Source organism: Dufourea novaeangliae, unplaced genomic scaffold (assembly GCF_001272555.1).
Source record: "Dufourea novaeangliae isolate 0120121106 unplaced genomic scaffold, ASM127255v1 scaffold168, whole genome shotgun sequence".
Classification (NCBI taxonomy): Eukaryota; Metazoa; Arthropoda; class Insecta; order Hymenoptera; family Halictidae; genus Dufourea; species Dufourea novaeangliae.
Window position 1 is genome coordinate 517,911 of NW_015374062.1, and position 12,488 is coordinate 530,398.

The following is a 12,488-nucleotide window of genomic DNA, read 5'->3' on the forward strand; positions in this document are numbered from 1 at the left end:
TTAGGATAGTTCTTAAAATCAAAGTCCTAAAATTATATCGGGGCACCCTGTGTTATTTCTCGTATCTGAAAGATGAATGTATGTAATTTTGTAAAATTTGATTAGTGTTTGGAGGTCGCTATCAGATACCAAAGTTCTCATATTATAAAAGATATCAGGGTGATCATAATTACTGGAAAATGTTTAACGAATATAATAAGTTGTCACCGCTGGAAAGGCACTGCCGTGGATCAGCACGTATTTGTCGTCATCGGTTTGAAAATGGCAGAATAATAAAGATTACAGAAGAAGCAAGGCAGTTGTTCAATTCCACGAGGACTAGTATTGATGAACTTTAATATCTATTTTTTAGACGTGCCTTTGCTGTTATCTTTATGTGTCAATAAATGCATAATTATATGATTGTACACTCACAATATTTGAAAAAAAAAACACTTATGTATGCAGAGTTGCATAACATGGGTTTCATGAATTTTCATTAGAATCGATACCTTCTAACTATTTATTACACTGCACAACTTTTCTCTTTGAAGCCATCGATGAAACTGACGAGGAGATCGAATAAAAATGCTTTTGAACGCGATCGATGTTATTGCAAAGAAAATGTGACTTTATATGTATTGGGTCATAAGTTTTATGCAGGTCTATCCTTGAAGATCCGTCGATTGACATCCGTATCATGGATATAAACCGAGGCCAGCGTAAGCAATCACTAAACATAGGTCTGTATTTACCCACTAGAATCGGGCGTTATTTAAATTAACCTTTGTTTTAGTAATTATTTATATAAAGAAATACTTATTCTTTGGAAATTGTAACGAATAAAGATGTAGGTGATTGTTAACTGAACAAATCTAAATAAATTATTTACAATAATAAACTTTTTTATTATTTGCAATTGCAGCTTCCATTGCCTTTTGTTAATCGTTGCAAAAAATATAACAAGGGAAATCAAAAACTTTTTACTGTTTGTTTTGTAATTCATTCTAAATAAAGAATCACTTTTATTTTTTAAACAAGAGTTCGCATATAAATCCTTTGTGGAATTACTGTTACGATTTTACAGCTACGTGTTATTTATTGCAAATTATTTCAATGAAAACTCTTGTCTCTCAATCACGCGGGCGATGCGACGTGTAAAAAATTGCAGCTTAAAAAAGTCCATAAGAGATACGGATGCGGATCGTCAGAAGGTTAATGAAGCATTTACGAACCTACGTCGGCGAAAACGAATAAAAAATGTCGAATAAAATTGTGTCATATGCAAGTTCCTATTAAAAAAAATTGAAATTGAAAATTCGTCCAATAATCTTCTCCTGAGCACAACTCAGTCCATGTGTTTGTTTATTGTTGATTATTTGATAAACAATAAGAGAAACATGTAATAATAATTTGACGTAAAGCAATAATTGCGAAATAATTTTTATCACTGGAAAACAGTCAAAACCACACCATTATATCAGTTCAAGTGGAAACAGTCAGTAATAGACATACATACAAGCCAATTGCATTCGAAAGCACGCGCGGTCGATAAATTTTCAAATTCGATTATCTCGATAACGAAAATTTATACGACCAAAATTTATTTTACCTTTTCGATATTTTCATGCACGTACAATCACTTCCTCTTCGGTTGTACTATTAATCGCAGAAGACTCTATAGAGGTTATATGCAACGAGTTCAATATAATGTATTCCATTTCTTCAAGAGAATCGAATTGTTTTTCATAGAGAATCATTCTATGCCTGTATATTATACTAGCTACAATATTATATGTAACACCCCCTGTATTAAATTTGTTTCCAAGCATACATTGAAAAAATGAATATTTCCGCAAATTTCGGGCTTTTCAACCACTCTGCATTGCCACAATAGAGGACTCGATTTCCTGCACACGATCGTCCGATGCCCTTTCCCATTCCTCATCGAAACAAATACGATTCGAAAAGAAGGGAGGAGGACGGAAAAAGACGCAGAATCCGGGGAATTCGGTCCTAAATCTTCCAGCAGGGGTCGCGGAACGTCTCAAAGGCGTGGAAGATTAGATTTGAAATATGAAGAAGGCATCGATATAACGCGCGATTGGAACACGTGGTGGTTCGCGCGCGTCCACCGGATCAAGGAGCCGAGAGAGAGTGGACGTAGCTTAGGAGGCCGATCTGCGCAAGCACAGGTGCAAGTTCGAGGGTATAAAGAGGAGAAACCCGAGCCCAGTGCGCGCACTTTGTGCTTCATCTGTCCGTCATTCACGTCGTACACTTGTATCGTGGTGATCCGCTCGTTTTTTTTTCTCATTATTCACGAATATTATTATATTCACCGTAAACGAACGCCTTCGTACCGGAAGCTTCACTACCGTACCCTTGCTGCTTGGAAGATCAGGCTCCCACGGCCCAACTAGGTAGGTGCACGCACAGTTCTTTAAAATTAATTCGATGTCTCGCCCGATGGTATTTCGCGGTTTCGTGAAACGTGAATATTTCGTGATCGCAATTGTTCCTACTGCGTGACCCGTTTGTGTAGGAGATGCTTGGAGATTCAGGTGGTCAAGAGAAACAGGGTTCCATAGGTTGGTGAAAGTGTGATCGCAGTGATCGGGATTGTTCGCGAGGAATTATAATCAAGGCAATATTTCGGTTTGCTAATAGTGATTGTAACGCGTTTGTAATTGGTGGAGACGTTAAGATTAATGGGACACTGTTTAGAATTATTTCGAGGCGGCAAGAAGGCGCGCCAGGACACTGAGATGTGTCTATGGACTGACCTAAAAAGGGGGGCAATTTAGGGAACAGTTTAAGAGCGAATAATATGATAATCCGAAATTTTAAGAGATCTTGAAAATTCAAATTTAATCTCAAGGAAGTACGACAGGGCAAAGATGTCTGTGTGTTTCAAGCTGAACTTTTCATTCAATTTGCTGAAAGAGATATTCTGAGAGGTTTTTTTACACATATATTTTTTATAACATGTGCAATGAATCCAATTTTTCTCGATATTTAAAAATTATTTTTATAACTAGTGGAAACATATTTACCTTTCATTTGAATATGCATTTAATGTACAGAATATGTATAACAAATTTTGTTTTCTATGGAGCTTCTTTTCTTGAAAAAATTGATTTTGCATATATGTTAGAAAAGTGTGCAGTTTAAGTCGTTCACAGGCCAAAGTGACTTCCTCTACTGTTTTTATTTTTTCAAATTTTAATGCCAAAGCACTCGATTGGTGCTTAATCTTGTATATTTAAAATTAATTTTATGGAGTTAATCACTTTGGCAAATTAAAGGACTCGTTTAATAGGACTTGTTCAATGTGTCTGTTCATTACTCACTGTTTCTACTTATTATGAGTAGATTCTGCAGTCAGTGTTGTAAAGTCGATTTTTGTTGCAAAGTGTCATACAAAACAAATCTTATTCTACATGTCCAACTAGTTTTTACTTGTCGAATTATGTCTCCTTTGGTCCAATTATCGTCGAATTTCGTTGCAGTCTGTACTTAGCTACTGTAGCAAGGAACAAAAGAACAAGAGCAAGATAAGAGAACATTACAGATCAGTCAATACGTTGTGCATCACAGTTTGTACACAACTGATATTGATAAGTGAAATAAATTGCCTCTATTTCTTTCAGGATGAATTCGCGGACGAATATTGGCAGACTATTATTTGTTTTGATAAAGTCTATGTGGCAGTGATTTGTTCGTAATTGTTTTTACTATTGAACTGTCCTGGAAACGTTTCATTAATGGAAAGTAGACGCTTTTTACGAATTCTAAAAATCGTTAAAAATAATTCTTGAGGTTAAGAAAAAGATTTTTTTTAATATTGTATGGTGATGCTGTATTACCTTTCGATTGTCATATAACACTTTCTAGTGACATTGAACAGAAACTTTTACATAAACGTTTTCTAGATAGAACTAACTGAATGACAGACAATGAAATGAAAAAATAAGTTTTGAAAATTTTTAAAGTACAAGGTTTAAAATTATTCTTTGTATACTTTTAAATTCCTTATTCGAAATTCTTTTAATATTCTATGGAGTTATAGGTAATCACATATTTCCTCGTAAGTTCATATAGATATAAACATTTGTTAGACAACAGAAACAGTTTTTTAATCAATAAATACAAAAGACTCATATGCATGAATTATACAGTGTTCTTGTCAAAGAAGATTTACGAACTCGGTTACGCTCAGGCACGTTTCATTTAATGTACGTGAGCAATTGATTAATTGTCGTTCGCTTTGTTAAGTCAAGAAATCATGTTTCTTATATAACAGTATTCAGCTGTGAAAAACCTTACAAACCAAGGTATACTTATATTGTTAGTAACTGTAATTTAATTATTTTACTGCTTAAGAAACAATAAACTAAAATAATGAATGTAAATTAAAATATATAAAATCCACATTCTAATCGTTACGCTCAACAATAATTCGAGTCAAACACCTTCGATTGACCTGTGATTTAATTATTGCTCAGTAATTTTCCATTTCATTGTGAACGTTACGTACAGTACTAAACCCAATAATTTACCAAAGTGGAAATTCATGGTTCTATGAATTGAGATTTTAATACACAAGGGAATACGTGTGCAGTAGATCTTAGTACTTTCATCGTTTCTTTTGATCGCGAAACTTCACATTTTTTTTCGAGTCTCGTCGCACTTCGAGTCTCTAACAGATGATTGCCTGTGAAAAGTAGAAGCACCATCTACTGCTTGTTGTTTTTCGCGGCTTCAATTACATCGAGTAGCTCGATAGTTGTCTTAAGGTGCCGCGATATCGAGGAAACTTAAACGTGCTTGCAAAATTCCGCAAACTTCCGGGCGCAACTTTTCCTCCCGAAATTCCGCGTCGTACAACGCGGCGATCTTCTACAGTGGTTTTTTTTTTCACCGTAGCCAATAGGAACTTTGATCGATCGAGGATATCACAGTAAACAAAGCGTTAATTCCGTAATTTTCAGATTTAATTTCCAAATCTCCTGAACCTAGTCGCGCGCACGCAGTTCATTAACTTAGTTATCGTTTCTCGGGTTGAGAAATTGCATTCGTACCGGGCGCAATTTTGTTCAATTCGCGAAACTGTCGGGACGTTGGATAGCTTATTAATTACGCTAAGGTTTCCAAAATTTCGAAGATGTATTTACAAACGAAATCATTTGATTGTAAATGTTCAATCTTTTGAGTGTAATAATTTTACTGCAATATTTACGTTTTAAGATTTCTAGACTTGTTTCTGGTATTGTCTTAATAGGATCTAGAGCAGAATCAGTAGTACGATCAATGATTAATGAACTGTCTCAAAAGTGTAAACGAATTGTGCCTTACATAATCTTATTTAAATGGAAATTTCTAATCACCTCTGACGTCAACACCTTTTACAATATTTTTATGAGTACTTATTAACTTCGTTGAGATTACGATTTCAACAAAGTAGAAACACTGGACAGGGAATTTTAAATACTTAGAGTAAGTGTGATTGTTCGAAGTGTAATAGAGCAAACGTTCCAATGGGATTTTATAAAAATTTTCCTTTTGTTGTATAGTAGTCTGTCAAAGTGTGAATTTACATGAACACTAATAGTTTAATTGTTGATTATAAATAACATAATATTCATACTTTATAAAATAATATCTAATCAAAATTGCTAATTCTAGTGTCTGAAATTAGTAAAATATTCTTAATGAATATTCATAATGATTATGTTTCCGAGTTAGAATAATTTTGTATATACAGTAATATGTACTTCGTTCTAAATGCACACAATGGCTTCCATTGTAAACAGTTCGCGTAGTGACATTATTAGGTCCCGATTGATTTCTGATACTTCTGCATAATTTTGCCGTTCACAAAGCGAACATTATACCTATTCCTTCAAAATTAGATAAGTTTGTCTATATCATAATTCAAAGTTGCTATATCTCAGAAACAAAAGATTTAATAGTTTATAACAACAAACTGGTTATGTACTAACAGAATTTTAAATACTTCAATGAAAAACGTGTTACCTGATACAAATATGTATCAACAATCCATAATATAGAAGAACTGAGAAGCCAACAAAAGAATCTACATTACGTCATGTTATGTGATCATTTATTACAATTCTCAGTTTCTTTTCTGATGTAGAGTGCATATATAACAATGCAATTTTACATTCACTCTGTACGATACCACAGTATTATGGTTCCGTTATTTATTCAACCATACTTAGCTTCCAGCTTAATTATGAATTCAATTTAGTATCGTTGTAAAATTTTACACAGTGCATTTTATAGTTAAGTTATCAGCAATTTTACCTCGCCTTTTGTATCAGAGCACACTTTTAATTTAGTGTAATTTTATGATGGTATCTGTAGTATGGACGTTATATTATTATTACTTTATGGTTACCCACTAGTAAAAGAGGAATACAGTATAGAATAATACGAAAATTAGTTTTTGGTCATTTTTTTTGAAGAAATCTTTAACAATTTGCGATTTGATTAAATTTTACTATAATACTTGGTTCACTTCATTTACAAATTACATTTTACATGTCTTACTAGTTGCTTGATAACAAAAACAACGGCGTATTTATTAAGTAATATGTAACTAAAATAAATATACAAATATACATGTATTATACAACTCCCGGGCAGCATCGCACAGACCCTTTACTTTCTTCCGAAATTGTTCAATTTCTCATCAGGTCTTTTCTTCCCCGATGTTAACGATCACCAAGATACAGACTTAGATAATGGAACGCCTCTTCGATGTTGTCTTTTATGCTGCCTATCAATTCAATCTTCCGTGTTTTTTTTTCCCGCCCCCGGTTACATCGTCCGACCCGTGTCGTTCCGATATAAATAGTCGATGGTCCAATGTCACGCGTTCCCTTGCCCCGGCGATCTGTTTCTTTTTTTTTTTTGTTTTCGACGGTTTCACTGTTTCCAAAGTTTGCATCGACCGTGCACTTTATGAGCGCGCTGCGTTTATTATTGTGCACAGTTGCGGACCAGGGCCCTACTGCAAAATAATAACTTAACTCCTGAACGCGGCCTCGCGAATAAACGGTCAAATTTTGGCGCGGGAGGCCCTCCGGGGAAGGAAAGGAGGGATTGCTTTGTTCCGAAACAACATTCCGAGTTAGTGAAAGTTTCGACGTTGTAAATCAGCTTTGGCCCCTGGTCACCGACGCTATTTTTCCATGAATAAATAATAAATTAAAACCTCGGATAGAATGCGTTCGCGATGGGGAGGGGGATAGGGGTTAAATTCATTCGTTCTCGTGAAATATCACGTTTCGAAAATGTGTTTCGACAATTTTGCGTCACACTTACATAAATTGTAATACAGATTCTTCTAATATTCTGTAATTGCTACGTAATTATGTATTTGCATAATTAGAAGTAAATCTCCAGCAATTTTAAGTTTGTTTTAACCAATGTAGAAGTGTTTACTTCCTACCCTTAATTAATTAAATTTTAATACGTATTCTAATTAACAGTGGTCGAATTCGTAGAAAGCTTGAGGCTATTGTCAACCTTACTCCGAAGAAATAATTGTATGTACCATCAGTTTAATAAAAAGTGTACAGAAAAATTCACTCAAGGTTTTTGTAGAGCGAATCTATAAAGGAAGCCTCTCCATTTCGAAATTAAAGATTTATAAAGCACTTTGCGCACCTAATTGTACTCCGATAACTATTATGTTGCTGGTTTTATCGCTTATCCACTTGAAGGAAGTAGAGCTAACAATTATTCGCATCTCTGTTCACCGATGGAAAGACTAGGCTTTTGGAAGTTTAATCTTTTCTAGCAGAATTCCATGAGAATTTAATGGAATTTAAAGCTATTTGGACTGGGAAGGTAATGGGTCGAGGAATTCTAATTTAAATGCAACTGCTTGCAGTATTTTTTACTAGTCTTTTCTTAAATCGAGGAATAGTTGTTTCTTAAATTGAACTTTTTAAATCCATTTATTTAATATGTAAAACAAAGGTATAGACAAATAATAAAATATAATGTAAACAGAGAAAGTTACACATTTATGAATGACCACAACAAATAGAAGAAGATTATTTATTGAGAATCTCTTTTATCGTCATTTACGTCCTGAAATCGTACGTCACGTAGAGGTTCTTTTGGATTTTAGGAACAGATGATAGTCGCTGGCTGTCAGATCAGAAAAATAAGGCGAATGTGGAAGTAATTCTCAGCGCAATTCGTTTAAAACTAAGTTTGAAGAAAATAATGGCTCTTTGAGGACTTACAGCGTCCTCCATAGTTGCAAAATTACCACTTTAAAAACATGTCTGTATTCGCCATGCAGCTAAATCATTCCGATAGGCAATGACTAACATCGTTGGAAAAACTTATCAGGCCTTGTCTGTACTTTAAAGCATTAGTCATTATTCTTGAATTATTCGACCCGATCGCAATTTCCAGAACTTTGGAAACACCCCTCGTATTTGTAATATAACTGATGATTGTCGTCGCTAAGAATTTTTTGTACTTGGTGCAACGTGCAAAAATGAAGAAGAAAAAAAGGTTATTATTTTTATATGATTAACCACGTCTTCGAGAAACAAAAGCTTCCTTTTTGTCATCCTTTTTTAAACATCCATAGTATTGCCAGTACTATCTGAGATAACCAGACGAAGAGAAAAGGACGTTCTTTCCCATTGAGCAACTTCTTTCCCCTTTGAACAATCATTTCTACACGTTCATGATTATTGTTAGACACTGACTGTGTAAGTTTTCAGGCGCCATAAGTGGGTAACTTTTAAGTGGCGCTCTTTCTATGCGATTGCCATTTCTTCGCTCGATGCGAAACGGTTTTTAAATGTGCTCTTTCTACCACAGAATTTCGTGTGTGCTCCGAATCAGATTTTTTCGTCCCGCAAGTTGCGTACCCTTAAAACTTGTTCGGCCATTTTTAAAGTGCTCAAACCATCTATAAAAATTTGCACGATTCGTGTAATTTACATCGTATTGCTTAAGCATTCTGGAGTAAATTTCAGGTGGTTTTACACCGTCAGCAACCAAAAATCATATCAGTGAACACTGTTCTTCCAAAGTGTAGTTGTCGAGAAGACTTGTCGTTGCTGAATGAGCGGTAGAAGTTATGTATGCAGGTATAATTGTCAAGCAACTATTTTAAGTTAATAACAAGGATACTGACTTATGATTGTAAAAGTATCATATGTCATATTCAGGTATTATTTCAACTTCAGCTTTTGTCTCTTTACGTATTGAATGAGCCCCGTCCTTATGAGCATGAGTGTATACGCACGTACCAATCGTTCCCTTGTATCTGGCTTAGCTAAACGATACACAGTGTCGTTCAATTAACTCCGAACGATGGAATCCAAAGGATTTAAGTGAGGGAAGAGGAGGCGGCCATATGACGGCAATATTCAGACGCTCATTTCTCGGCAACCATTGAGAATCAGGCTTACGTCGGCGTGACGCTCGGTCGAAATTGGCTCAACATTTCACTGACTAACAATAAGTGTTTGCGTTTCTCCCCGGAGTGTTCTATGCACAATGTGTCCCACTTTAGCATGTGATCGTTGAGAATTTCAAATATCAATACGTAAGACGTCGACGTTTCGGAATAATATGAATCAACGAAAGTAAATATCCTTTATTGACTTTTATCTTGTTCTGTTGAATTTTTTCTCTTATGAAATCTATAAAACGGTTTATATTATTTAATATTTCTTTCGATATAAACACGAAATTAATTGCTTACTGAAAGCTAAATCAATGACCAGGTGGTAGTTGACAGAATAAGAGTGTATATTTGCTTCCGAGGTTGAGTTCAAATATTTGGTCTATGAGAGATCAATATGTGGAAACGTTAGTTAAGATCATATAGAAATATATAGTTTTCTTTTTAAAAATAATCACCTTCAAATCGATATTCCGCACTAAAAATCAAATTGTGTGAGATAAATTAACGGGTTTACTTATTTTGTAAAAACTTGCCAGATTTATCGTTTTAAATACTTTATCAAACATGGTTTTTTAATTAGACATGAACTTCAAACACTGAGATTAAAATTGCTTTTACTGAAACATTTTCTGCACTCCCGAGGGCGATATAAAGATAAATAAAAGCTCTGTTCCCGTTTCTTGTGTCACCCATATTTCATTACAGGTAAGCTACACAATGGTACTATAAAGTGAACGAAGGAAATAATAGATTTTTTAAATAGATTTTGGTCGCTGTTAAATTACAACCATAGAGAGTAAATAATAACATTTACATAGTAATACTCTTGGCTACTATAACGATGTAGGGATTATGACAACGAAGAATAAATAATAAATTAAATTTCTTCGTTGGTTTCGTACTTCATTGGTGTGAGTTTGAAATAACATACCAAGAGTATTCCGTACAAAAAGAAACCATAGCGTCGTTTCCTTCTTTGCATTTCATTTGTATTACAATGCAAATTTCGTAGAAACTAGTATGCAAAATAAAGTCGCGCATAAAAAACAATACTAGTTCCCTTGTCCTTCAGCCATTTAAGAAGAAATATGTAATTATTTCAGAATTAACAGTAAGAAATCTAAAATAATAAAAATAACGTTTAATGCACATTAACTTAAATAATACCTTTTAATAAAATTAAATTTAGATTTTAATGTAATTTTACAAGAAATTCCACAAGACCTACAGTCCAAAAGTGATCGATTATATTTGCATACTATTTCATCCTACAGACCTAGATAAACAATTTTAATCAAACTTCGACTGAACAGTATCCAATCTCTGAAATACACAATAATCACAAATTCGAAATCTACGAAATCTTATTCGCTTGCGAGACCATTGCCGCAGTGGATTCGGTTTTTCCGCCAAGTTCGAACCATTTTTTTTGCTTTCTATCTACAAACCGGACTCTATCTGCGAAGGGCGGACACCACGAACGGCTAAAGTTTCCTTCAATTTGCCGAAACGACGATTAGACCCTAGCGGCGTATCGTTTAGCTGCCAGGGATCAGTTGAACTGCACGCTAATTGCATGTACAAATATACAATTAAGGGTTCATTTACGCGGCACCGACTAAGATATTCGAGTGAACATTTATTTAATTGACCATTTGACCACGGTAGAACACGGAGGATTAACGGAGAAAGGACGAGGAAAAGTCCCGGTCCGAGCGAGTGGCCGACACGAGGTCGATTTCGAAGATCTACTAGCAAATTAGATTTCAAACTGAATTGCGCGTGAACGACAGGCTAAATTAAATTGATTCCCATCGGCGAAGCTAAGATCTACAGTTTTCTTTTACTTTTCGACACGTTTAATCCGATTCCTCGGGATCTACAACGGGAAAACTACTGAATAAAATCGTGTACAAACGAATTTAAATTTAAACGAAGAGCGGGACTATTTGAATCTCACGTACTACCCCTAGCAGAAAGTATTATACCAATATTTAATATACAAATGGAGACTTGATCAGCATATTTCTTTCACCATTAGTTGAAGTATGTTTTACATGCAACATAATAAACGATCTTAACAACAGACATTTAATTTTGCCAACGGTAGTGCAAGCAAATCACTGATGTAATTATGTCTTCATATAGCCATTAAAAAATTACAACTTATGAAAATTTATACAATACCAGTTACACACAGTGTAGAAGAATAGAAAATAACCATCCAGAAGTAACAAAGTGTCTATTCTGTGCACGGTATTGCTATCTAAGATAGAAATTGAAATGGAAAAGGAACTTATATTGTTTATTTTAATGCATTATTCGAAGATTGTTGGAATCAGCCGTTTTGTTGAGAAATCAGTAAAAGGCAAAGAAAAGTTATTGCTTATTTCATGGACGAGGAAAACTAAAGGTATTGTAACGAATGGTTTGTTGAAGCGTGAGTACTATCGATGACGCCGGAGTCACTTGAGGGAAGTATCCTCCCTTTCTTAGACGTCTTCTACGTCTCGCCTATTTAAACCTGTACGGAGAATGAGAAGGGAAATTCGATGCCCCTCAAGCGACACACTTCTGTGTCATTGATGATGCACACCTATCTAGAAACTGACAGTTCAAGTATAAGTGACCAATATTGCCATTTGATAGAGAACACGAAGTTATCTTACTAGCAATACAAAAATTGTAATATTAGATTTTAGAACGTTACTATACAGAGTGCAATTTTAACGACAAATTCTTAGCAAAGTAAAATATTTAACAGTGTGAAATGAGTTTACTAGATTGCCAGATGATGTATTTTTAATGTACTATTGTAAAATAACTACTAAACGTATTCTTCTGTTGGCCTGTTTTAGATATTCCAAATATCGCGATTAATTTTAAATTAAAGCAAATCTAAATGAATAATTAGATGATTATCATCAAATATTAAAAGTATTATCCTTGCTGATGCAACGTTAAACATGCATAAAAGAGAAGAATATGCAAAGTATAATGAACCGGAAAGTTTTACAAACACTATAGACTTTTGAAT

General features: G+C 34.5%; 1 protein-coding gene across 1 annotated transcript in view; it reads left to right on the plus strand.

Moving 5' to 3' along the window:
• Positions 1-2,242: 2,242 nt before the first annotated feature.
• LOC107190195 (calexcitin-2) overlaps positions 2,243-12,488 on the plus strand; it is a 52,273-nt gene continuing 42,027 nt past the window's right edge. Inside the window, exon 1 of the mRNA XM_015578958.1 lies at positions 2,243-2,402. The gene's annotated coding sequence lies outside the window, so the exon portion shown is untranslated. The remainder of the gene's footprint in view (positions 2,403-12,488) is intronic.